At 41.2% G+C, this 24,598-nt stretch overlaps 1 long non-coding RNA gene and 1 other non-coding gene across 21 annotated transcripts in view; one reads left to right on the top strand and one right to left on the bottom strand.

Annotated features, from left to right (window-relative positions):
• Window positions 1-8,117, bottom strand: part of LOC119865668 — a 235,930-nt gene extending 227,813 nt beyond the window's left edge. For 2 of the 20 annotated variants that reach the window (XR_005377872.1, XR_005377871.1), the window contains exon 1: window positions 7,176-8,117. This is a non-coding gene — a transcript (uncharacterized LOC119865668). The remainder of the gene's footprint in view (window positions 1-7,175) is intronic. The other 18 variants (XR_005377887.1, XR_005377886.1, XR_005377869.1 and 15 more) reach the window with 14 other exon arrangements.
• On the top strand, window positions 7,539-20,304 carry LOC111092260. The gene is made up of 3 exons (XR_005377890.1): window positions 7,539-7,733; window positions 9,153-9,355; window positions 19,777-20,304. It is a non-coding gene; the product is annotated as an uncharacterized LOC111092260 (long non-coding RNA).
• Window positions 20,305-24,598: the final 4,294 nt, after the last annotated feature.

Genomic DNA, 24,598 nt, shown 5'->3' with positions numbered 1-24,598 from the left:
ACAGAAGACAAAAAAAAAAAAGATAAACATTCTCTTCAAATTGATAACAAGGTTTTGTTACCATATACCAAGTATTTATTATACAACTGTCCTGCTATGGAAATCACTGACAGAAGAAATAACTTATTTCGCAAACCAAAGCCACTCTTTTGGTAGCTGCTTCCCAATATTATCTACTAATAGCCATAATCATTAAAGGAATTGACCACAATTATTTCCCTTCCTGTGTCCATGTCATTTTTCAATGACTCTCAAGCTCTACCATCAAAAGGTAGAGCCCACTCTTTTACTCCTCAAATCTAGATTGGCCTTGTAATTTGCATGATCAAAAGGATGATGGAGAAGAACTCAAGTGTCAACAGAGTCTAAGTGAATGGGACACCTGGGTGGCTCAGCAGTTTAGCGCCTGCTTTCGGCCCAGAACATGATCCTGGAGTCCCGGGATCAAGTCCCACATCAGGCTCCCTGTGTGGAGCCTGCGTCTCCCTCTGCCTGTGTCTCTGCCTGCCTCTCTCTCTCTCTCTCTCTCTTTCTCTGTGTGTGTGTGTGTGTCCCATGAATAAATAAAATCTTTTTTAAAAAATTCACCATTATAGGGGGATCCCTGGGTGGCGCAGCAGTTTGGCACCTGCCTTTGGCCCAGGGCGCGATCCTGGAGACCCTGGATCGAGTCCCGCATCAGGCTTCTGGTGCATGGGGCCTGCTTCTCCCTCTGCCTGTGTCTCTGCCTCTCTCTCTCTCTCTCTCTCTCTCTCTCTCTCTCTCTGTGTGACTATCATAAATATAAATAAAATAAATAAATAAATAAATAAATAAATAAATAATAAAAAATAAAAATTCACCATTATTAGAAAAAAATAAGTCTAAGTGGGAGGCAGCATTCCCCCCCTTAAGGATATGGTATAGAAGAAAGACAGCTAAAACAGAGTTAAATGAGATCCAGAGTCTCATAATATCCAAAATGTCCTGGTTTCAATACAAAATAACTCATCATACCAAAAACCAGGAATCTAACTGAATGAAAAAGAAGACAATTGATTAGATGCCAACAATGAGATGAGAAGTAGAAGTATCCAATAAGAATTTTATTTTTTTTTAAGATTTATTTATTTTTAAAGAGGGAGTGTGGAGAGAGAGAGCAGGGGGCGGGGGCAGAGGGGGGGATTACCTGGGTGGCTCAGTCGGTTAAGCATCTGCCTTCTGTTCAGGTCATGACCCCAGAGTCCTAGGATTGAACTGCATCAGGCTCCCTGCTCAGTGGGGAGTCTGCTTCTCCCTCTCTCCCTTCCCCTGCTCCTACTGTCTCTCTTGCTCTCTCTCTCAAATAAATATTTTTAAAGAGAGAAAACGTGTGCTTGCATGTGAGGGGAGGGCCGGGGAGTATAGAGAATCCTCAAGCAGACCCCATGCTGAGCAGAGAGCTTATCTCAGGGCTCAATCCCAGGACCCTGAGATCACAACCCGAACTGAAATCAAGAGTCAGATGCTTAACTGACTGAGCCACCCAGGTACCCCAGAGTTACCCAAAAATAATTTTAAAGCATCATAAAAATGTTTCTGTGAGCAATTATGAATGGATATGAAACAAATGGAAAAATAAGAGTCTCAGCAAAAAAATAAATGAAGATGAACTGAATGGAGGTTTTAGAACTGAAAAACACAAAACTGAAGATTTAAAAACTCAATAGGTAGGTGATCTCAACAGCAGAATAGAAGAAAAAGAATTAGTGGACTGAAAAGCATGAAAGTAGAAATTACCCAATCTGGACACCAGAGAGACAAACTGGGGGGAAAAAATGGAGGGCTCTGAGACGTTGGGTACTTTACACAAGATACAACATTTGTGTTCAGTTCAGGAGAGAGGAGAAAGAACAGAGCTGAAAAAGTACTGAAAAGAAATAACAGCTGTCGGGCAGCCCGGGTAGCTCAGTGGTTTAGTGCCACCTTCAGCTCAGGGCGTGATCCTGGAGACCCAGGATCGAGTCCCACATCAGGCTCCCTGCATGGAGCCTGCTTCTCCCTCTGCCTGTGTCTCTGCCTGTCTCTCTTTCTGTGTCTCTCATAAATAAAATCTTGAAAAGAAAAGAAAGAACAGCTGAAAACTTTCCAAACATGGCAAAAGACAGAACCTTACAGATTCAAGTTGAGCAAATTCTAAATGACTTGAATGATGGCATATTTCTCATTAGAAACGATGGAAGCCAGAGAGAAGTGGCACATGTTTCAAGCACTGTAAGATGTTTTATCCAATGAAAACATACTTTAAGAATGAAGGAGAAATCAAGACTTCTCAGATGAAGGAAAACTAAGAATTTCTCACCAGCAGACCTACCTAAAAAGAACTCAGGAAAGTTCTAGAAATAGAAATGGAATGATTAAAAAGGGAACATTGGAACATCAGCATGGAAGAATGTGGGTAATTACAGTAGACTTTCCGTCTCTTGAGTTTTCTAATTATGTCTGATGAAGGAAAAATTATAAAAACATGAACAGGACTTGTATGATAAAAACTACAAACCCCTCATGAAGGAAATCAAAGAATATCTAAATAAATGGAAAAACACATGTTGGGTTGGAAGACTCAACACTGTAAAACTTAATGCTCCTCAAATTGATGTACAGGTTTAATGCAATTACTACCAAAATCCCATCAAAATTTTTTCTATAGATAAGATTATTTTAAAATCTATATGAAAATGCATAGGCATAATAACTAAAAAATTTTTGGAAAAGACTAAAGTGGGATGAATTCATGTACACAACTTCAAGATATATAGTTACAGTTATCAATACATTGTAGAACTGGCAGAGGGGGGCAGCCTGGGTGGCTCAGCGGTTTAGCACCACTTTCACCCCAGGGCGTGATCCTGGAGATCCGAGATCGAGTCCCACTTCAGGCTCCTTGCATGGAGCCTGCTTCTCCCTCTGCCTATGTGTCTGCCTCTCTGCCTCCTCTCTCTCTCTCTCTCTCTCTCTCTGTCTCTCACATAAATAAAATCTTTAAAAAAAAAAAACTGGCAGAGGGGGGCACCTGGGTGGCCCAGCGGTTGAGCATCTGCCTTAGGCTCGGGGTGTGATCCCGGTGCTGGGATCGAGCCCCACATTGGGCTTCCTGTGAGTAGCCTGCTTCTTCCTCTATGTCTCTGCCTCTCTCTCTTTAAAGATTTAAATAAATCTTAAAAAAAAAAAAAAGAATTGTCAGTGGGATAGATGAAACAGATCAAATATTAGAACAAGAAAGCCCAAAACAAATCCACACAAATATGCCCAACTGATTTTTTTTTTTACAAAGTGCAAAAGCAATTCAATGGAAAAAATAAAGCCTCTCACAAATAATTTTGAAACAATTGGGCATTCGTAGGCAAAAGAAAAATGAATTTTGACCTAATTCTCACAACTTAGATAAAAAATTAACTTAAAAGGAACAACAGGGGGATCCCTGGGTGGCTCAGTGGTTTAGCGCCTGCCTTCAGCCCAGGGCGTGGTCCTGGAGTCCCGGGACGGAGTCCCATGTGGAGCTCCCTGCTTGGAGCCTGCTTCTCTCTCTGCCTGTGTCTCTGCCTCCCCGCCCCTCTCATGAATAAATAAATAAATAATTTTTTAATGGAAAAACAGACTTATCTAATAGAAAACATAAAACTATAAAATTTTTATAAAAGAAAATCCTCTGGATCCATGCATAGGCAGAGTTCTTAGACTTGACCTCAAAAACATAATCCACGAAAAGAAATATTGGAAGGGTACTTGGGTGGCTTAGTGGTTGAATGTCTGCCTTTGGCTTAGGTCATGATCCCAGGGTCCTGGGATCAAGTCCCCCATCGGGCTCCCCAGAGGGAGCCTGCTTCTCCCTCTGCCTATGCCTCTGCCTCTGTGTCTCTCATGAATAAATAAAATCTTTAAAAAAATATGTTGGTAGACTGGACTTCATTGAAATTAAACACTTCTACTCTGAAAGACCAGGTAAAGAGGATGAAAACACAGGCTACAGAATGGGAGAAAATATTTGCAAACCACATATCCAACAGAACACTGGTATCTAGAATATATATATATAGAGAGAGAGTTCTTTCAAAATCAACAGTAGGGTGGGGGGAGGCAATACCACTAGCAAATGGGCAGAGAACTGAAGAGATATTTCCATTAGAAGATATATAGATGATTATAAGGCCACAAAAAGATGTTCAACATTATTAGCCATTAGGGAAACACAAATTAAAATTGTAATATCACTGAACATCATTAGAATGGCTCCATTTTTTAAGTGACACCACCAAATTCTGGAGAGGATGTAAAGAAACAGGATCATTCATACACCACTGGTGGGAATGTAAAATGATCTGGCCACCCTGGAAAACAATTTAGCAGTTTCTCTTTTAAAAAAAATCTAAACATGGAAGCACCATGTAACTCAGAAATTATGCTCCTGGGCATTTATCCAAGAGAAATGAAAACTTACATTCACACAAATGTCCATATACAAATGTTTATAGTGGTCTTACTCATAATGGCTAGAAACTGGAAGCAATCCAAAAGTCTTTCAGCAGGCCAGCAGTCCCACAAACTGGGGTCTATCCACATCATGGATGGCTACTCAAACAATAATAAAGAACTATTAATTCATGCAGCAAGCTGGTATAATTTCCAGAGAGTTATTCTGAGTGGGAAAAGTCAATCCCAAAGAGATACAAAATGATCCCATTTATATAGCATTCTTAAAGTGACAAAATTGTAGAAATAGACAACAGATTGATGGGCTTCAGTGATGGGGGAGGGGATGAGGAAAGAAGTAGATGTGGTTATAATACGGACAATCTTTGTGGTGCTGGACATGTTCTTTGTCTTGACTAGCTCAGCGCCTGCATCCTGGCTACAGTGCTCTACTACAGTTTCCTAAGATAACACCAAGGGGGGAAACTGGGTAAAGGGAACACAGGATCACTATTACTTCTTGCAACTGCATGTGAATCTACAATGGTCTCAAAACATTTTCATTTAAAAAGTAAATAAGGGGTGCCTGGGTGGCTCATCGGTTGAGCATCTGCCTTTGGCTCAGGGAGTAATCCCGGGACAGGGGATCAAGTCCCACATCGAGTTCCTTGTGAGGAGCCTGCTTCTTCCTCTATGTTCTACCTGTCTCTCATGAATAAATATCTTTAAAAAATAAAGATAAAAAGTAAATAAAATGTGGTAGAAATGACGCCAATTCCAAGCCAAGATCTTAAGAAAATGTCACAGTTCCTTTTTCAAAACCCCACCTAGACACCATGTGAACAGCCTAGGGTAGGTAGCCTGCTGAGAAATGAGAGACCACGTGCAACAAGACCAGCCACCTCGGCTAAAGCCATTCTGCATCAGCCAGCTCCCAGCCAAGCTGGCAGTCCAGCACGGACACAGCACTGAGCCGGGCAGAGAGCAGAAGAAATGCCCATCTGGGCCCTGCCTACCTGCAAATCGTGAGCTAAGTAAATAGTTGTTGATTTAAGACCCTACAGCTTTGGGTGGTTTGTTACATAATAAAAGTCAACATATTTACATATTTTGAAACCAACATATGTTGGAAGGTTCCCTAGAAAGTTATTTGGTTTAACTTTGAAATCTCTTATGCTCTGAAATATTTTATGTTTGGACATTTAATAAGCCCTATTTTTAAATCATCTAGGCTAAAATGCCTACCAAGTTAGACTATTCCAGGTAGAGGAAGGCCTGAATCTGAAGGTTTCACACACACTTCCCGCACCCCCACCAGCACCACTACCACCTGGGTCAGATAGTCACTTAAGTTTATGAGCTACACAGCCTCACACAGGGACATAATGTCTCCAACAGCTCTCAGCCTGTTGGTTTGAAAACTCAGGTACTTCCCAGGTGAAATCTAAAGCTGACCCCTTATAAACAGACGTCAGGAAGAGACCAAGAAAAGAGGCCAGTCCAGAAAATGAGTGGGAAATATCAGTGAGGGTGATAGAACATGAGAGACTCCTAACTCTGGGAAACGAACAAGGGGTAGTGGAAGGGGAGGGGGGTTGGGGTGACTGGGTGATGGGCACTGAGGGGGGCACTTGATGGGATGAGCACTGGGTGCTATGCTAGATGTTGGCAAATCAAATTCCAATAAAAAATATACAAAAAAAAAGATCCATCACTACACATATTTAATAAATTTACCTCCTTATAATGGAAACTTAAGATCTATTGATTCTCCTAGAAATTTTCAAATATGCAAAGCAGTATTATTAACTATAGTCATCATGCTGTGCATTACATCCTCAAAACTTATTTGTTTATACAATATTTTTTTAACCAGTCTTCCTTTGATGTATATATAGTCATCAAATTTTGCTAATAGGAAGCATGCTATAAATCATTATTGTGCACTTTTTTTATTTTATTCCAATAAAATCTTAGATATGTAATTATTGGGCAAAGAGAAGCTGTATACTTAGGGCTTTGGGTTCATATTATGGCTCATATTATGTCCTCTTGAATTGGGAGAATTTTGTCAAAAGATTTAGACACTTATCTAAATGTTTTCATTCAAATCAATATATATTCAAATCTTCCTTATTTAATAAGTTTCAAGCTTAATAGTGTTATACCTCTTTATAATTTGGGGCACCTGCTTTGCTGAGTTTTCATCAAGAAAACATGTTTTATTCTGTCAAATGATTTTTCTGCACCTGTTATGAAGATGAAAACGATTTTTCTTTTCTAGTTTTTGATACGGTGAATTACATTGATTTTTGAACCACCTTAATTGGGGGGATAAAATCCACTTGATCATGATATATTTGCTTTTATATACTTTATACACTTCTATTTGCTCTGTTAGTATTTTATTAACAGTATTGCCCCTAAGTTCATAGAGGTCTAGCCTTTTTAAAAAATGCCTTTGGTTTTGGTGTCAAAATAATGCTGTCCCATAAAATGGATTGTGACATATTTCTTTTTCTATTTTCTGAGAAATTTGTACAACAAATTTGTGGCATTATTTCTTCATTAAATATTTAGTCAAGTGTAATAGTTACTAAAGAAAAGAAAAGAAAAAAGAAAAGAAAAGAAAAGAAAAGAAAAGAAAAGAAAAGAAAAGAAAAGAAAAGAAAAGAAAAAAAAAAGGCCACTCCAGATGGATAGGTGGCAGGTTCAAAAAGCAAAGGGAACTTATATACCAGGCTCACCTTGGGCAACCACGAGGCCAGCACCTGCAAGAATCTTAATAGTTTACAGAGAGATCTTAATGGGACTCCATCACATATGCCATCCAGATAGTCTCAATTACACATTGCTCCCTCCCACTGTGTCCTTGAAAACATCTCCCACTGTGGGAGGGGTGAGTAGAATGTACATTCCAAGAATGGATAGGGCATGTGGAACCTCCAATTGCCTGGGTCCGGCTCTGGGGTCAACCAGTGCTCACATCCTCCCGAAGACCTCCAACATCAGTGGGTACTGGGAGAGGTCAACCCTGGCTCTCTTTTTCCTTGTGTGAGGTCACAATGAGGCATGTTCTACACCAGCCCCCAGAGTTGCCATAGTAACACTGTCTCGACCATGCACCCTTCACTACCTACCCTCCACTCCCTTCCTGGTGCTTTCTAGTGTCATCTCCTAAAAACACCACCGGCCCCAGAATTCTTGTCTCAGGGTCCTCTCCAGGGAGGCCCCTTCAAAACAGACAAAAGCTGGAGACATTGAGATAATAACAAATACTGGTTATATTTTAAAATGCTGTATATGTAAGTAACAATTACTGCATTCCTACTAGGGATCAGGTTTGGTGCTAGCCCAGAAAGGGCACAGGGTGGGAAAGTCGGCAGTGGGGAGGAGGGGGAGGGAACTCAGCTGCAGAAATGATTGAGGTATGGTTCCCCCTCAGACACAGCTGAGAGTTTAGTTAGGGGCAGGGAAGCTGGCCCAGGACAACAGAGAAAAAGAAACATCGAGCCAGGCTTGGGTCTCCAGATTAAGGCACCCAGATTCTCAGCAGGGGGCAGAGGGCACCACCAGCTAGGGTTTCCTGGAGTAGAGTCACCAAGCCTCCTGGGGTCTGAAGGTGGCCAAGTTTATATTTTCACCTCCACAACAGCCTAATGGGTACATGGGAAGAGCCCTATCATTCATGCCATTTTTTTCATGGAAGGGAACCGGGGCACAGAGAGGTCCAAATTTGTACAAACCAGAACTGGTTCACATCCACTTGTTGGTCTGTGTCACCAGAGGCTCATTTGAGGGTGGAAGTCAGCCCGGACCCCATTCTGCTCGAAGTTTCCTTGGCTAAGTGAAAGGGGATACCCAGACACTGCTCTGAAGGCCTGGGGGCAGGGAGTGTTTCCAGAAAGAAGGGTTCCTGGGAGCTCAGTTCTGAGCCCAGCTAAGAATGGGGCCTAGTCCCCACCTCAGGAAGTGGGATTTTTCCCGTCCTATCTCCTAACCTCACCTCCCAAATCCCCGGTTTTCTGCCTCTGTTCCCACGCCCCTGTCTGACTTGGCCCCTCTGCTCCCAGGGGACACTTCCTAACTCCAGGGAGCCACAGGGATGTCAGAACCCTGGTTCCCATAGCAACCTGGCCAGGTCACAAGGCAACAGAGGCCTTGCCTTTGCAGTCAGCTCCGTTAATAATGGTCAGTGGCCAAGGCAAATTTCAGGTCAGCCTACAAGGTTAATTTGCAGCTTTCTCTGCACAGAAGCCCCCAGCGTGGAAGACAAGGGGAGTCCTTAGCCCAAAGCACACTAGTAATCTAGGATAAAATCCAGTGGGCCCAGTTCCCCCACTCAAACCTGGGGAAGCCGGCCCAGTTAAACAGTACACGGTCTGCTCATCAGCGCGTGATCTCTGAACATATCCTGGGCAGCATACGAGGGTACATGGAGACTTCCAGCATGAGCTGGAACATGCTGGTGCTCACCAAGCCCTCCCTCTCTCAGCCCCATCCCCAGATTAAGGGAAATGGACCATAAGGGGAGACACAAGCACCAGCCCCAAGGATGGAGCCTGGGAGGGGGACCACGGTGTTTCCCTGTGTTCACCTCCCAGTTCAGAAGGGTTCTTGACAACCTCTTTGGGATCTCCCAGAGCCCAGTCCTACTGGGCAATAGACATTTGCTCAACTGGAAGGCTCTGCCCCAGCCTGAGCCCTCTCCTGCTTCCTCAAAGATCTCCCTTAAAACAAGCCAGTACTGTGGATGGACAAGGGCCTCTTCGCTGCCTGAGGCCCAATTAGAAGACCCTTCATCTCTGGCACTGGACTTGCCCAGAAGCTTTAGAGACACCTGCTCCACTGCTCCACAGCTAGAGCCCAGGATGCCTGTGGGCATGACATGGAGGGGAGCCTGCTGTAGATCCCCACCTGGGTGCAGGTGAGTGCATGCTCAAGTGTGCCCTGGGTGTGAACAGGTCATTTACTGCCAGCCAGAGGTAGTTAGGGTATGGCTTCCAGCAGAATTTTTAATCCACTGCATTTGGACAACCTATTAAAATGCTTACTGTGTGGACAGCACATTCCAACACCTTTACTAGATCATTTGGACCAGAGGTTCCTGGCTGGCTGAGTCAGGAAAGCATCCAACTCTTGATCTTGGAGCTGTGAGTTTGAGCCCCACATTGGGTATAGACATTACTTAAATACAACTTTTTAAAAAAGAACAAGTGGACCAAAAAAGGAGTGGGAATAGCAAGTGCTACCTTTGGGAGCTCAGCGTGTGCCAAGAACTGCTCTGAGCCCACTCTGGGTACTATGTTATCCGAACTTCACCACAATCCCATGAAGTAGGACTAGTTTTTATGGAGAAGGAAACAAGGTCTAGAAAAGTGAAGTTATTCATCCAGAGTCATACAGCCAGTAAGCAGCACTGCTGGAATTTGAATGGAGAACCCTGGAACTTGGGGCAGCCCCGGTGGCTCAGCAGTTTAGCTCCACCTTCAGCCCAGGGCGTGATCCTGGAGACCCGGGATCGAGTCCTGCGTCGGGCTCCCTGCATGGAGCCTGCTTCTCCCTCTGCCTGTGTCTCTGCCTCTCTCTCCTTCTGTATCTCTCATGAATAAATAAATTAAATTAAAAAAAAAAAAGAAGAAGAACCGTGGGACTCCAAATCCCGCACTGTTCCTCACCCCCTGAACCTGGAAGAAGAAATAAATAGCCAATTCCAAAGGCAAGAGTCCATGTGCAACAACTCAACACAGAGTCATCGGTTTCAGTAAGCAGAAATGGTGGCAAGTCTGCAAGGAAAACTGACAAGGGCCACCCAAAATCCTCAAGTCTCATGGTGGTGGAGCTTCTCTCATCAGAATAAGACTATGGACAGGAAAGTTCAGGCTGGGGAGGGAGAGAGGTATTTGGTCACCCTACCTGTTAGATCCTTATAAGCCATAGGTGGTACTTCTGGTGGCTCACCTTGGGAGCTTGGGGTGAAATCTGAAACCCGCCAAACCCAAGAGGGCAAGAAGAGACTCAGGGAAGAGGCTGCTCCAGATCAGCAGATGGCAGGTGAAATAAGCCAAGGAGCTTACACACACAACACTTGTCTTGGGCTCCGCAAGACAGCAGATCTTAGCACCTGCCCTCTAGAAACTTAACAGTTTACAGAGAGGCCTAATGGGACTCAGTCACCTGCACCCACCAGAGGGTCTCAACAACACCTTAACTCCCTCAAGGCTACCTCCCGACAAATGGCTCTCACTGTGGGAATGGTGAGTGGTAGTATATTCTAAGGACGGGGGAGGAGGAGGAGCCTCCAATTGCTCTAGAGTCAGCTGGGGATCGTGTCCTCTTGATGACCTCCTCCAGCACCAGAGAACTCTTCATCTGCCCAGGACTGTTACTTGAACAAAAAATGAACACCTGGTAGTGGCTAACAGCAATGGGGCCAGGATCCAGGAGGGTGCTCACTTAGTCTCTATGCCCCGGAGAGATTGTGGAGTCTGGGCTCACCATGTTTGTGCGGGTGTGGGATGGTCTGCCAGCAAGGCCTCCACAAAATGGAGGGAGGACATGGCCCAGGAGGCTGATGAGTGTGCGAGGGTCAAGGCAATGAGCCAGTCTGCATAATCAGAAGATTGCTTACAGGCAGGGGTGCTGAGAAAGAATGTGACTAGTTGAGCATAAGGGGAGCCAGGTTTCTCCTGTTAGAGAGGGAGACAAGGAGTTTGATTGGAATTAGAGACACCGGGGGAGGACTCAGGGTTTTTTTGTTGTTTTTTAAAAAAGATTTTATTTATTTATTCATGAAAGGCACAGAGAGAAGCAGAGACACAGGCAGAGGGAGAAGCAGGCTCTCTCTGGAAAGTCAGATGCGGGACTTGATCCCAAGACCCCAGGATCATGACCTGAGCTGAAGGCAGAGACTCAATCACTGAGCCACCCAGGTGGTCCCTCAGTTTTTAATATACACAAGTGACTGTATCACCAGGATTGAATCATGAAGAAACCTCAGACAAGTCAAACTGAGAAACACTCTAGAAAGCATCTAGCCCATACATTTTGAAAAGTGCTAAAGTCAAGGAACGATGGAAAAACCAAGGCACTGTTCCAGACTGAAAAGGACTAAAGAGTTATGATAAGTAAGTGCTGCACAGAATCCTGGATAAATCCTGGACCTGAAAGCAAGGGTGCTGATAAAGGATGGTTACTGAAGGCAAGATCTGAATGGTTCTGTGGATGGGTGGTATTCCTGGATCCGTGTTAATGTCCCTGTTTATAGTTCTACTGAGGTGATGTAAAAGAGTGTCTTTGTTTGGGGAAAATACCCACTGAAGTATTTAGAGATAATTAGCCATATTTGCAGCTCACTGTCAAATGGTTCAGAAAAAGCACACAGAGACAGAAAGAGAAAGAATAATGAGGCAAGCATGGAAAAATGTTAACAATTAGAGAATGTAAGAGTATACAAGGAATCCTTTGTTCAACTTTTGCAAATTTTCTATAAATTTTAAATTATTTATAAAATTTTAAAGACATTGTAGCTAAAACCCAAAATACAAGAAACAACAGGTATTGGAAAGGATGTGAAGAAAAAGAAACCCTCATGCACTATTGGTGGGAATGCAGACTGGTGCAGACATTGTGGAAAACATTGTGGAAAATTTCTGAGGAGGGTCATCAGAAAGTTAAAAAACAGAACTAGCCTATGATCCAGTAGTCACTACTGCATATTTATCCAAAGAATACGAAAACACTAATTTGAAGGGATACATGCACCCCTATGTTTGTAGCAGCAATGTCCACAATGACCAAATTATGGAAACAGCTCAGGTGTCCATCAATTGATGATGGATAAAGAAGATATGGTATATATATACATACACAATGGAATATTAATCATAAAAATGAATGAATCTTGCCATTTGCAACAACATGGTTGGAGCTAGAGAGTAATGCTAAGTGAAAGCCAGGCAGAGAGAGACAGATACCATATTATTTCACTTATAATGTGGAATTTAAGAAACAAAGCAAAGGAACAAAGGAAAAAGAGAAAGAAACCAAAACACGGCCTCTTAATTAACCAACAGATGGTCACCAGAGGGTAGGTGGGCAGGGAGATGTGTAAAATAGGTGAAGGCGATTAAGAACACACTTACCATGATGAGCACTGAGTAATATATGAACTTGTTGAATCATTATATTGTATACCTGAAACTAATACAGAACTATACATTAACTACATTGGGATTAAAATATTTTTTAAAAATTCTCTTATGTTGCATTACATATTTAGTTGTTACTGCTGCCTTGCCTACTCTAATCAATGTGCAACTATTTTTTTCCAAGGAGTCAGAATGTATCATTAGCATAAATCTTTATTGAATGGGGTCAGTGTGCCAGAAGCTGTGCCAGATTTATAGGACAGAAGAAAACTGGCACAATCTCTGCCCTCCAGGAGCTCCCAGTGAGATATGGTAGATAGTAAACAAATTACATACTTTTTAATCCCAATTACAGTAAATACTGGGGGAAGGGTTTATAACAGGGTAATCTAACCTAATCTGGGGGTGTCAGGGAGGGGTTCTCCAAAGAAATGGTGTTTAACAGTTCAGGAAATTTATCCTGGCTAAAAAGATTACAATCAAAATGAGAGTGCTTATATGTTCAATATCCTATCATGTTCTTTTCAACGTTTTGGATATCCCCTAAATAAACTATTATTTTCTTGTGAAAATATTGAGGAACTCTCAATGTGTGTATGAGTCCACCCAAGGATTGCCATTGATATTTGAATAATTTTTAAGCTTCCTGATTCTATCCTTGCCACTTTGTAATTTATGGGGCAACCAGAGGACTCTGTTGAAAACATTGGTAAGACTCTTTCTCTGCTTAAAACTCTCCAATTACTTCCCATCTATATCTGTTATCTACTGCTGCAGTGATGGCTGTTAGCAAATAACCAAACTGCAATAGCAATAGCATAGAACCACGAATACGTGGGTTTCTATGGATTGGGCTGGTCTCAGATGCTCCTGGTTGGGCTCACTCAACATAGCAGGGGCCAACTGCACATTGTTTGATCTAGGATGGCCTCAACGCTGTTCCACGGTTCCATCCTCCAGCAGACTAGCCCAGGCAAGTTCCCATGACCAAGGCAGAGGAGCAAGAATGAGTAAGCCCAATCATGGAAGAGTGTTTTGAGCCTCCTCTAGAATCCTATTTGCTAATATAACATTAGTCAAAGCAAGTAACATGGCCGAGCTCAGAATCCAATGGGAAGGCAGTGCTGAGTTACATGGCAACAATTATAATTACAAGGAGGAGTGAAGGATTGGAGTCATTAATAGGATCAACCAAACACAATATCTCACGTAGAATAAAACCCAAGTACCTTACCACAACCTACGTGATCTCACCCTGTTGACCTTTCAAATGTCACCTTGCTTTATTGAGTGCTAGTTTTGAGGGCTTAGCATGGGCCTGGCACATAAGTGCGCGATAAATATTTCTTCATTAAATGAATGAAAAAAACGAATGAATGAATGAAACATTGTTTTCTTCCTTTGATACATATGTGCTGTTTAATTGGTAGTTAATTTGTTTCTAAAAAATTCAACATCTTTTAAATTTCTTTTCAGTTTTAGTATGTATCATAAATGCTTCTGTATCTCCCCCACAAAGTCTGGAAACTTAAAAAGTGTTTAAGCCACTGTAGCAGCAACAGATATCATTATGAATCAGGCTTTATTTTAAGGTACTAATTGGATATCTGCCCACATAAAGTTCCTGGAAAGGTAATAGCATGGTGATGCCTCCTTGCAATAAATACTTTGGTATTCAAAGAGGAAGAAGACTCAGGCTACAGACAAATCAGGAAAAGGGGAGGTTAGGTTTCCCCAAACCATGGTTATTGCAGTACTTCTGACAGCATGACTAATTTAGGAGCTAATTCTCTCCTGGGATATTCTGGGTCTATAGCATAAATTTGGGGAGCCCTGAATAGTTGAACAGTTTAGGGAAAGCCTATACTCCAACCTGTTTCTTCTGGGAGTGTGTTAAAGAGTTACTATGGATTATGGGCTGTTATCCCCACATCTGTGTTTGCTCGCTGTGTCCCCAGCACCTAGCTCAGTGGGCTGGAAATAAATCTCTGTGGGATGAATGAATGATCCAGGTAAAATGAATTAATTAAGATCATGAGAATGGTGTCTGAAAGTTAGTATCTCCCTGCTGATGGGTGTTGGGGTATAACTATCCCAGCTCCCTCATCTTTTGAGATAAATGGGAGGTATGTTGTTTTTTTTTGTTTGTTTGTTTGTTTGTTTGTTTTTTTTAGGTCTCTCGAAGTTCCACCAGGGGATTAATCTCTAGGTACCCACTGTGGTGGCTGGATTAATAGCTTTATTTGCTTCCTTTCCTTCTCTTAGATTACCTTCCTCCTCATCTACTCATATTCCTTGCACCTCCCAATAAAGTGCTTGTATTCTAGTTCTTGGCTCAGAATCTTCTCTGGGGGAACCCCATGCTAAGACAAATGGGTTGTGAGCAAAGCAATCCTAGAACAAGAACTATGCTCCAGCAAGACACATCTTGCACCCCACACAGAACTGAAGGAGCTGCTTCTGCACCCCTGCCTACATAACCCAGTATTTCCCTTTCCTACTCATCATGGGCCTCAGCTCTGAGGATTCCAAAGTGCCCTAAATGTGCAGTTTTGCTATTTATTTCACAGGATGCAGAATCCATTTTTGCTTTATCTCTTTCCAGACAGTTGGTTTGTTTTAATGGACTTCTCTTCCGCCTGTGCATAATTCTTCTCTAAATTAACTTCTCTTCTCAGCCCCACATAATACACACTGGGCTGTCAGCTCATTACTTTTACATCCTTCCTTCTTCTGTTTATGCAAAGGTTTAATTAACTATGAATTGCTGTGTAGGCAACAGGAAAAAGCCCACCCACTCCGCCATGTGGGGCTATGTGGCTCAACTTCAATAAGGAAAGAGAATCAAAAGAGAAGTGTCATGAGAACGGGCCAGAAGGTGAGGCTTGAGCATAAAGATTTTAATCCTCTTGCCACCACTTTCAATGATTCATTTATCCACTAAATATAAAGTTGCTGCTGTGTGCTTGGCATTGTTCCAGATGTGAAGGTGAGTGAATCAGAAAGACATGAGCCCTGCCCTCACAGAGTTTATAGTCTACCGGGGGAAATAAACGAATAGCGTCTTAGCTATCTATTGCCACATGACAAATCACCAATTACTTCCTTTAAATGACAATAAACACCCAATATATCTCACATTTCAGTTCCAATATCTCAAATGGGGTCACACATGGGTCAGGAACTCAGGAGCCACTTGAACTCAGCTCTGGTGGAAGGTCTCCTGTGAGATTGCAGTGACTCTCATCTGGGCGTTAGCTGATGCCTTGACTGGGTTGATGGCTCCATTTTCAAGGTGGCTCGTTTATGTAGCTGGCAAGTTGATGTTGGCAGTAAGAGGCCCCAGTCACTCTTATGTGGGCCTCTCCGTGGGATGCTTGAGCATCCCTATGGCAAGGCAGATGGCTTCCCTAAACAGGGCAAAGCTATGCCCTTTTTGACCTTGAAAGTCATACATCATTTCCACTAGACTCCAGTAGTCACACAAGCCAGCATGATTCAGTGTGGGAGAAGAGACACAATGACATACATACTGGGAGGTGAAGATCATTGGGTACCATCTCAGAGACTGTCTACCACAATAAGGAAACAAGACAAAAATTAGTCATTGTGATCAGTAATGTTAAAATAGAGTAATAGAGTTAGTGACTGGCAGGGCACAGCAGATTACACAGCAAAAGTAGTCAGGGAAGGCCTCTTTCTAACCATATAAGCCAACAAAATCTCCCTAGGCTTTTTTATACTTCAGTGTACTCGTCGATAAAAGGGAAACAATAATCGTTCTTAGCTCACAGGGTGGTACGAGACTCAAATGGGATCACGAGTATAGAAGTTCAATTGTTATTTTGGTTTCTTCATGTAAGTGGCTACATCTTTGCTTCCAAAGGACCAATAACCCTAACTGGGATAGGTGGGGGGCCCCTGCTGCTGCCAGCTTCTGAAGGGAAGTCATAAAAACATTTGGGCAGAGACCAGAGCTATGAGGACCCAGCTGAGCTGCACATCAGCAAAAGAGAGACTTGATTGTTCTCCAGCTTCCAGCTAAGACAACACACTTGGCTAAAGAGTATTTGTCAAGCTCTGTGTCCTGGGTGAGGCATAGATGTTAGCAGGGATGATTCGTTCCTCAGGAGAAGGACATCTTTTCCACAAAATTTCAGCCCAGCTGGTGCTAGACAGAGCAAAAGAATTTTAGAATTCAAAAGTCTGGATGTGAAAGAGTGGCACAGCTGGATTTTGTCATTTTTCCACCCTCTCTCCTGGGCAGGAAATGAGAGTCAGAATCAACTCCTGGAGCTCCTTCTGCTTTATTTTGCCAGCTGCTGGACATTGTCAAGTTTCTCTCTCCTCATGAGCGAAAGGAGGTGGTCTGACCATCAGCAAAGATAAAAATATGATACACAATGTTCAAGATGGTGTAAGAAAGTTGGTTTGACCCCTCTGGGGGAGGGGCACACTGACAGCCATGGCAATCATTTGTTTTTTTTAAAATGTATCTTTGAAGGGGCAATCCCATGCATAGAATTCTTTTTAAGATATTATTTATTTATTCATGAGAACACAGAGAGGCAGAGACATGAGCAGAGAGAGAAGCAGGCTCCTTGCAGGGAGCCCAAATCAGGACTCGATCCCAGGACCCCAGGATCATGACCTGAGCCAAAGGCAGACGCTCAACCACTGAGCTACCCATTGCCCCCCCATTCATAGAATTTATCTTAATAAAATAAGGATATGCACCAAGTCACACGTATTTACATGGAAAATTTTTGTTAAGACTTTATTACATTCGGACACCTGGGTGGCTCAGTGGTTGAGCTAAAGCAGGATATCAAATAAACTGTGTAGGCTTAATAACATTATCAAAGAAAGAAATGTGGTTTAGGGGTGCCCAGGCGGCTCAATCAGTTAAGCGTGTGCCTGTGGCTCAGGTCATGATCTCAGAGTCCTGGGACGGAGTCCCACATTGGGCTCCCTCCTCAGTGGGGAGCCTGTTCCTCCCTCTCCCTCTGGTCCTCCCCACACACACACTGTGGGCTCACTCTCTCTCTCTAATAAAAAAATGAAATCTTTAAAAATAAAAAAGGAAATGTGTTTCAGACTAGTATCTATACCTCAATATCTATCCTCCATCTTTCCTATAATAATAAAACCTCTGATTTCTAAGTAGGCACATGGCTGCAGAATATGGACATATTTCCCAGCCTGTCTTGCAGTTAGAATGGCCAGTGTTGAAGTTCTGGCCAATGGATATTAAAAAGAAGTAACATATACAGTTTTCTGATCATGTTGTCAACCTGACTCCTTGATACTTTTCACCTTCCTGCTGACCAAAATATATATATGGTGGCAGAGGGTTTGTTGTGATATAATAAATAATTTGCCTGGTTTTTGTCCTGGGTACCTAGCACAGACCTTCAAAAACCCTGTGGATGTCCTAAGTGATAGAGACCATCTCTTTTATGTAAGGTATGTAATGTAATTTATATAAATGAAATGACTCTAGATAAGACCCTAGATAACTTCAGGATGAGGGTCGGGGGCTGATCACCAGAAGGACCAAGCATGTGATTAGTAGGCCGAGACTTTCAGCCACTTAACCTCTAAGGAGGGAGAGGGATCTGGATATTGAGTTTAATCATGTGGCCAATGATTCAATCAATCATTGTAAACCCAATAAAAACCCTGGACTCAAAGCCCAGAGGAGCTTCTAGACTGGTGTACACATTGATGTGCCGGCTGGGTGGTACAGCCTGACTTCACAGGCAAAGGGCCTGGAAGTCCTGCATTCAAGAACCTCCTACTCCTTCTGTGTGTACCCTTTAGGATAAAAGGGTAATCGTAAGTATAGCACTTTCATTCTGTGGATAATTATGGCAAGTTATCACACCTGAAGGATGTTATGGGAACCCCCTGGACTGGGGGCCAATTGGTCAGAAACAGGTGGCCTGGGAACACCAGCTGCAATCTGAAGTGGTGATAGTCTTGTGAAAGCATGTGAGTCCTTAAGTTGTGAGATCTGATGCTAACTCTGGCTGGTTAGCATAAGAATGGAGTTGCAATACAGCCAGTTGGGGTGGAAATAGAGTAGTGTGACCAAATCTACCAAGTTGCCAGGTACTGAGGAATTTCCCAGGACATGGGACTGTCAGTGCCACCAGGAAAGTCCCAGGCAAACCAGGACAAATCTTTCTCTGCTGTGGTGCCTCTATAGTCATAAGGACCAGGGCAACACCCTAAGGATTGGTGAGGGGAAAAAAAAAAAAAAAAAAAAACAGATCTGGAGTCCCTAAGGATTTCATGAAAGTAGAGCCTCCTCCATGTAGGCCTGGACTGCCCACCTCCAGTATTTTACATGAGAAATAAATATTTATCTTGTGAAAGCCACTACTTCTGTTAAACAGAGATTCATTTAATTTTGGTACCTTAAGGTAGAGGGCTGAATGTAACAGAAATAAACATCTGTATGGCTTCAGACCACTGACTGGCTGATAGATAGGCATTGCTGACTCAGAGAGTACAGGTTGGAATATTAGTAATCCTTGTTATGCAGTGATTATATACTTGGCAAAATAGTAATGCTCTACTTTGCAAGATAGACCATGTGTTCGCTGAGTCTGTAGTGCTCGCATCTATATACACATAATAGAGAAAGAATGTTGGTCTGTGTTGCTGCTGCTTGTGGATTTCAGCAAAATCCTAATGAAGAGATATAAATCCAAGATAAGGCTAGCCAGTGTGCTACAAAAATGGAAGAAAATACAGCACTGAAGCGCTCTCTGCCTGTAGCTTAATCTAAGTTGACCAGGAGTCTGGCCATTTGGGGCTTTTCAGAATTGAAAGGGCCACTTACTTTTATACCAAAATGAAGCTATTAAGAATGGTAGTTCTGTAGTGCCAGACTTAGCAGGAAATAATACCATGGCTCCAAAGTTCTATCAATACCTTCTTTTAAGAGATATTTTTGCCATAAAATTAGAGCTAACATGGAGGAAACTGTCTGTCCTGGAGCTGTCTTCCCCACCCAAGTCTTTGTTTTAGATGCGACTAGTTAGCTCCCACTCAGTTGAAGGATAATGAGCAAGGCACCTTTAAAAGGAAAATTTTTAAAGTAACACAAGAGTTTTCAGATTTGAAAGCTTCTAAACAAGAGAACTGTTCTAATTGTGTTTTTTTTTAATTTTTTATTTATTTATGATAGTCACAGAGAGAGAGAGAGGCAGAGACACAGGCAGAGGGAGAAGCAGACTCCATGCACCGGGAGCCCGACGCGGGATTCGATCCCAGGTCTCCAGGATCGCGCCCTGGGCCAAAGGCAGGCGCCAAACCGCTGCGCCACCCAGGGATCCCCAGAGAACTGTTCTAAGCAAAGAGAATGTGTTCTGCAAGGCCTACCTCAGATGTCGCCAAGAAGAATAACAGACAAGGTAACACCAGGAGACTTCAAGGATGATGAAACGCAGAGTCTCTCCAAGAGCAAGAATCAGAGGCTGCTTGATGGGCGATGAAGTTTGTCACGGTTAGGGAGCAGCAGCCATAGGGTGTGTTTTACTCTCTCCTCTGTCCCAATGGGATTTTTACTATTTTCCTGATCCTACTTCATCACAGTATATTGGCTATGTGAAAGGCTGATAATTTATCTTATACTTTTTTTTTTTTTTACCATGTCAGTCTTGAATTTCCTATCTTCTACATTTTCATGTGTGAGAAAAATAAACTATCATCTTATTTAAGCTGCTGTTATTTTGGGTCTCTCCTCTATGCAGCCAATGCTATAATGCTAACTAATATATAAAATATTGAGAATAAATGAATTATGCATTCACTTTTAAAGCTAGAAAAAAAAATCCCCAAAAAGGTAGAAAGAAGGAAATAAAAATAAGAGCAGAAAGTGATGAAAGAGGAAAAAACAGAAGTTTTGACAAGAAGTTTTTGACAAACTTGACAAGAAGTTTTGACAAAGAACAAGTTAGTTCTCTGAAAATATTCATTATGTGGGCAAACTTATTACAAGATTAATCAAGAAAAAAGAGATAAGGCACAAACAATATTCTCATTAGATTGTAATTAAAATACAGAAAAAGTTTGTTTTTTAATCATGAAATTGTTGCAAACAACTTTATGTTGACATAAAACATAGATACAAGGAGAAATTTTCTACAAAAATAAAAAATATCAAAATTGACACAAAGAAAAAAATGGAAAACCTGACTATATCAATAACTATTTTTAAAATGGAATCATTTGTCAAAATTCTTCTCCAGCTTCCCTAAAATACCAGGCCCAAACAGTTTTATAATTAGATTTTACCAACATCTGAGGATCAAGATATTTCTGTATTATATAAATTCTTTCAGGAAGAAGAAAGAAGGGTACTAGCCTATTTTATGAGGCTAGATTAACCTTGATTCTAAAACTAGATATGGATAATTAATTAGCTTTACTAATGCAGAGAAAATCCAAAAATCCCTGTGGCTTATAAAAATAAAGATTTATTCCTAATTCATATTACATGTGAACTACAGGTCAGCTGAGCAATGCCCAAGGCTGCTTCCCTGCTCCATGTGTTTCCACATTCAGAGGCACAGCTAAAGGAATGTCCCCTGGTGAATCAGGCTCATTTTGGAGGGAAGTTCCAGCTATAGGGATGCAGTACATTCAAACTGAAAACATGTAATCTTCCTACAAGGCAGGTAGAGTCCAATAATGGTTAATAAAAACTCAATCCTCCTCAGATAGCATAAGAAAATTATAGACCAATTTCACCTATAAATATTAATATGAATGTCTTAAACAAAATAGTCAATTGAATCCAATTTTTTAAAAATTACAGAACATGGTCAAATAGAACTTAATGCCAAGTTGTTTACGCAAGAGTGATTAAAAGTCAGAAAATTTGACAATGTGACGCACCCCCCTGGCATGTTAAGAGATAAAAATATATTGTTATCTCAATAGTTGCAGGAAAAGCAGTCAATAAAACTCAACATTCCCACAACTTTAGCAAATGAGAAATAGGTTTTTTTATTTAAATATATACCTAAAATAATAATAGTAACAAAAGCCATAATAAACACAAAACTTCATGGTAAAATTTCAAGGAAATTTTCATTAAAATTAGCAACAACACACAAATGCCTGATATTTCCCCTTCTGTTTTTCTGAAGGTTTTGCTTCCATAAGCAAATACACAAATAAAAATAAGAAAAAGAAAAAAAATAAGAAAAGAAGCAGTATGTGATACAAGGATTGGAAAGTAAAAGTTGTCATTATTGTCATGATTTGCCTACAATTTGATGGCTGCTCTGAAAATCCCAGAGAATCTAGAACTACTAAAACTAATGAGATATTTGAGTTCAGTGGCTTCATTTAAATTCAATATTTTTAAAATCCCAACAGTTATTTTTATACACTAAATACAGCCAAATTAGAAAATGTATATAGAATTAAAAAAAAAAAACAGTATTTACATTAGTCAAAAATCCTAAGGTAACTGGGAATAAATCTAACCCCAAAAGCAGGAGACTCTATGAAGAAAATTGCAAAACATGGCAATACTTTTTGAAGGCCTGAATAAATGGCAAGTTATATTATGAATAGGAAGGAAGACATATCACAAGGATGCCAGGTCTCTATAAACTAATTCATAAATTCCATATGATTTTAATCAAAATCCAGATAGAGCTTTTCATGGAACTTGTGCTAATTCCAAAATTCACATGTAAGAGCAGTAACCTAAGAAGAGCCAAGGCAATTCAGAAAAGGAAGAAGTGAGGGGAGTGGTTTATCTTAAAAGATAGGAGAGATATGATGAACCTACAGTAACTAGGGCAGTATGTGGTATGGGTGCAGGAATAAAATTGTAGTCCCCTGGAACAAAACAGAGAGCATAAAAGCAAACCTACCTATGAATATAAATGAGGTATATGAGAACATTACATATTGATATAGCCATTCAACAGTTTGGGAACAATTTGACTTCTGCATGCAAAAATAAAAATTATACCTTCGCTTGTATGCTACATATCATTTTAAAAATTGCAAATGGATTGGGGACCTAAATGTGAAAAATTATTTTTAGAAGAAAATGTACACCTCACTTTTTGTGAACTCACAGTTGGGAAGAATTTCTTAAACAAGAGATTAAAAAGCATAAACCATAAAAGAAAGATTGACAAATTAAAGTTAAAACCTTCTCTGCAAGAAAAAAAAAGATACCAAAACAAAATGAGAAGACTAGACAAAGTGAGATCAGCTGTTTATGATGCATACGGCCAACCAAGGATTAATTCCAGAGTATGTAAAGAACATTTACTAATCAATAGGAAAGTACAGTGTTCAAGTATGACCCCTAAATCAAAGGCAAAGCAGGTTGCCCAAAATAGCAGGTGTTAATTTTTGACCAAGCTATTTCTTACTCCAGCACCTCTACACTCTAGCCCAATGAAGTTCTGTTTGCCGGAAGCTGATAAATGTCCACATCCATCAGAAATGTTCACATCAAGACCAAAGTTTGTGATAAGATTTGAAATGGAGTGATTTGGTGTTGCTGGAGGACAGGGTAAGATAGAACAACCAGATACAGAAAATGAAAAAACAGTGTGGAAGGCATGGTTAAAATAAACAAACAAGTAAATTTTGGCTCCAGGGAAAAAATGAAAAAGTTAGTTTATTGACAGAGTGATATGAGGATCAATAAGTTTATCAGGGGTATCTGCCCAAAACACAGGGTGGAGGAAACTGTCTTAGCAGCAGTGCCATAGGAGAAATTCGAGAGTTGGAGTCAACAGTGAAAGTCAATATGAACCAACGGTGGAATATCACTATCAAACAGGCTAAAGCCACTTAGCCACATTATTAGGAGTAGCATGTCCATAGGAAAGGAGGTTAGAGCTATTATCTTCTCACTAATCAGACCACACTTGGAAAAGGTGCTCTATTTCAGGCCTCTCACTATGGGGAGGACACCTAGGAAAATTTACTTTCCCATCAACAAAAGGTTAAAAGCCATTCCCATTGAGTGAATATGTATTGTAAACCCACTGATTGTTCATCGGAGTACTAGGTGCTGGGTTTACAATGATGATCAAGACATTTGCACAGTCTCCACCCTTACAGACTGGGTGTGGAAGAAGGGGGCAAATGGGAGAAAGTTAAACAACGCTCATTAGAATGTATCCAATTTTTAATTTATAAGGTGCTAAGGGAGCAGAAGGAGAGGCATTGTATCAGTCAACCTTGACTATGTTTTGCTGTAGTAACAAACAATCCCTAGGTTCCAACTACTTATCACTATAAATGATAAGTGATTTCATTTATCACTTTCACTGATGTCCCCTGTGGGTTAACAGTGGTTCTCTGCTCTATCTACTCTTCAATCTAGGACCTGAATGGAAGATCAGTCTCTATGTCAATCGCATATCAGAGGGAAAAACAACATTGGCAGAACCATGCCATGGGTCTTAAAGCTTCTAATCAGAAGTGGTGTACACGCTACCACACTTCATTGGACAAAGCAGGTTACAAAGCCAGCCCTTGTGACAATTAGATGGAAAGTAAAATCCTCCTGCAAGAATGGGTCCAATAAGGAAAAGCTCAGAAAGAAGAGGTAGCAAATATTTTTTTAAATAAAATCTATCAATATAAGAGAAATGTAGGGGGCACCTGGGGGGCTCAGTTAGCTAAGCATCTGCCTTGAGTTTAGATCATGATCCCAGGATCCTGGGATTGAGCCCCACATCAGGCTCCTTTCTCAACAGGGAGCCTGCTTCCTCCTCTCCCTCTGCCTGTTGCTTTGCCTACCTGTGCTCTCTCTCTCTCTTTCTTTCTCTCTCAAATAAATACATAAAATATTTTTAAAATATATATATATATATAAGAATATACTTAGGAAATATATAAAAATATATACAGCATGAGAAAAAATGAATGCATATGTTCAATGAGAGACACTAGTGTTCATGGCAGCAATATTCATAACAAAAACTGGACACAACTGAAATGCCTATGAAGAGTAGACTAGA

Source organism: Canis lupus, chromosome 24 (genome assembly GCF_011100685.1).
Source record: "Canis lupus familiaris isolate Mischka breed German Shepherd chromosome 24, alternate assembly UU_Cfam_GSD_1.0, whole genome shotgun sequence".
In the NCBI taxonomy this organism is placed as follows: Eukaryota; Metazoa; Chordata; class Mammalia; order Carnivora; family Canidae; genus Canis; species Canis lupus.
The sequence above is the reverse complement of the archived record's forward strand: the minus strand, read 5'-3'. Positions and strand labels throughout refer to the sequence as shown.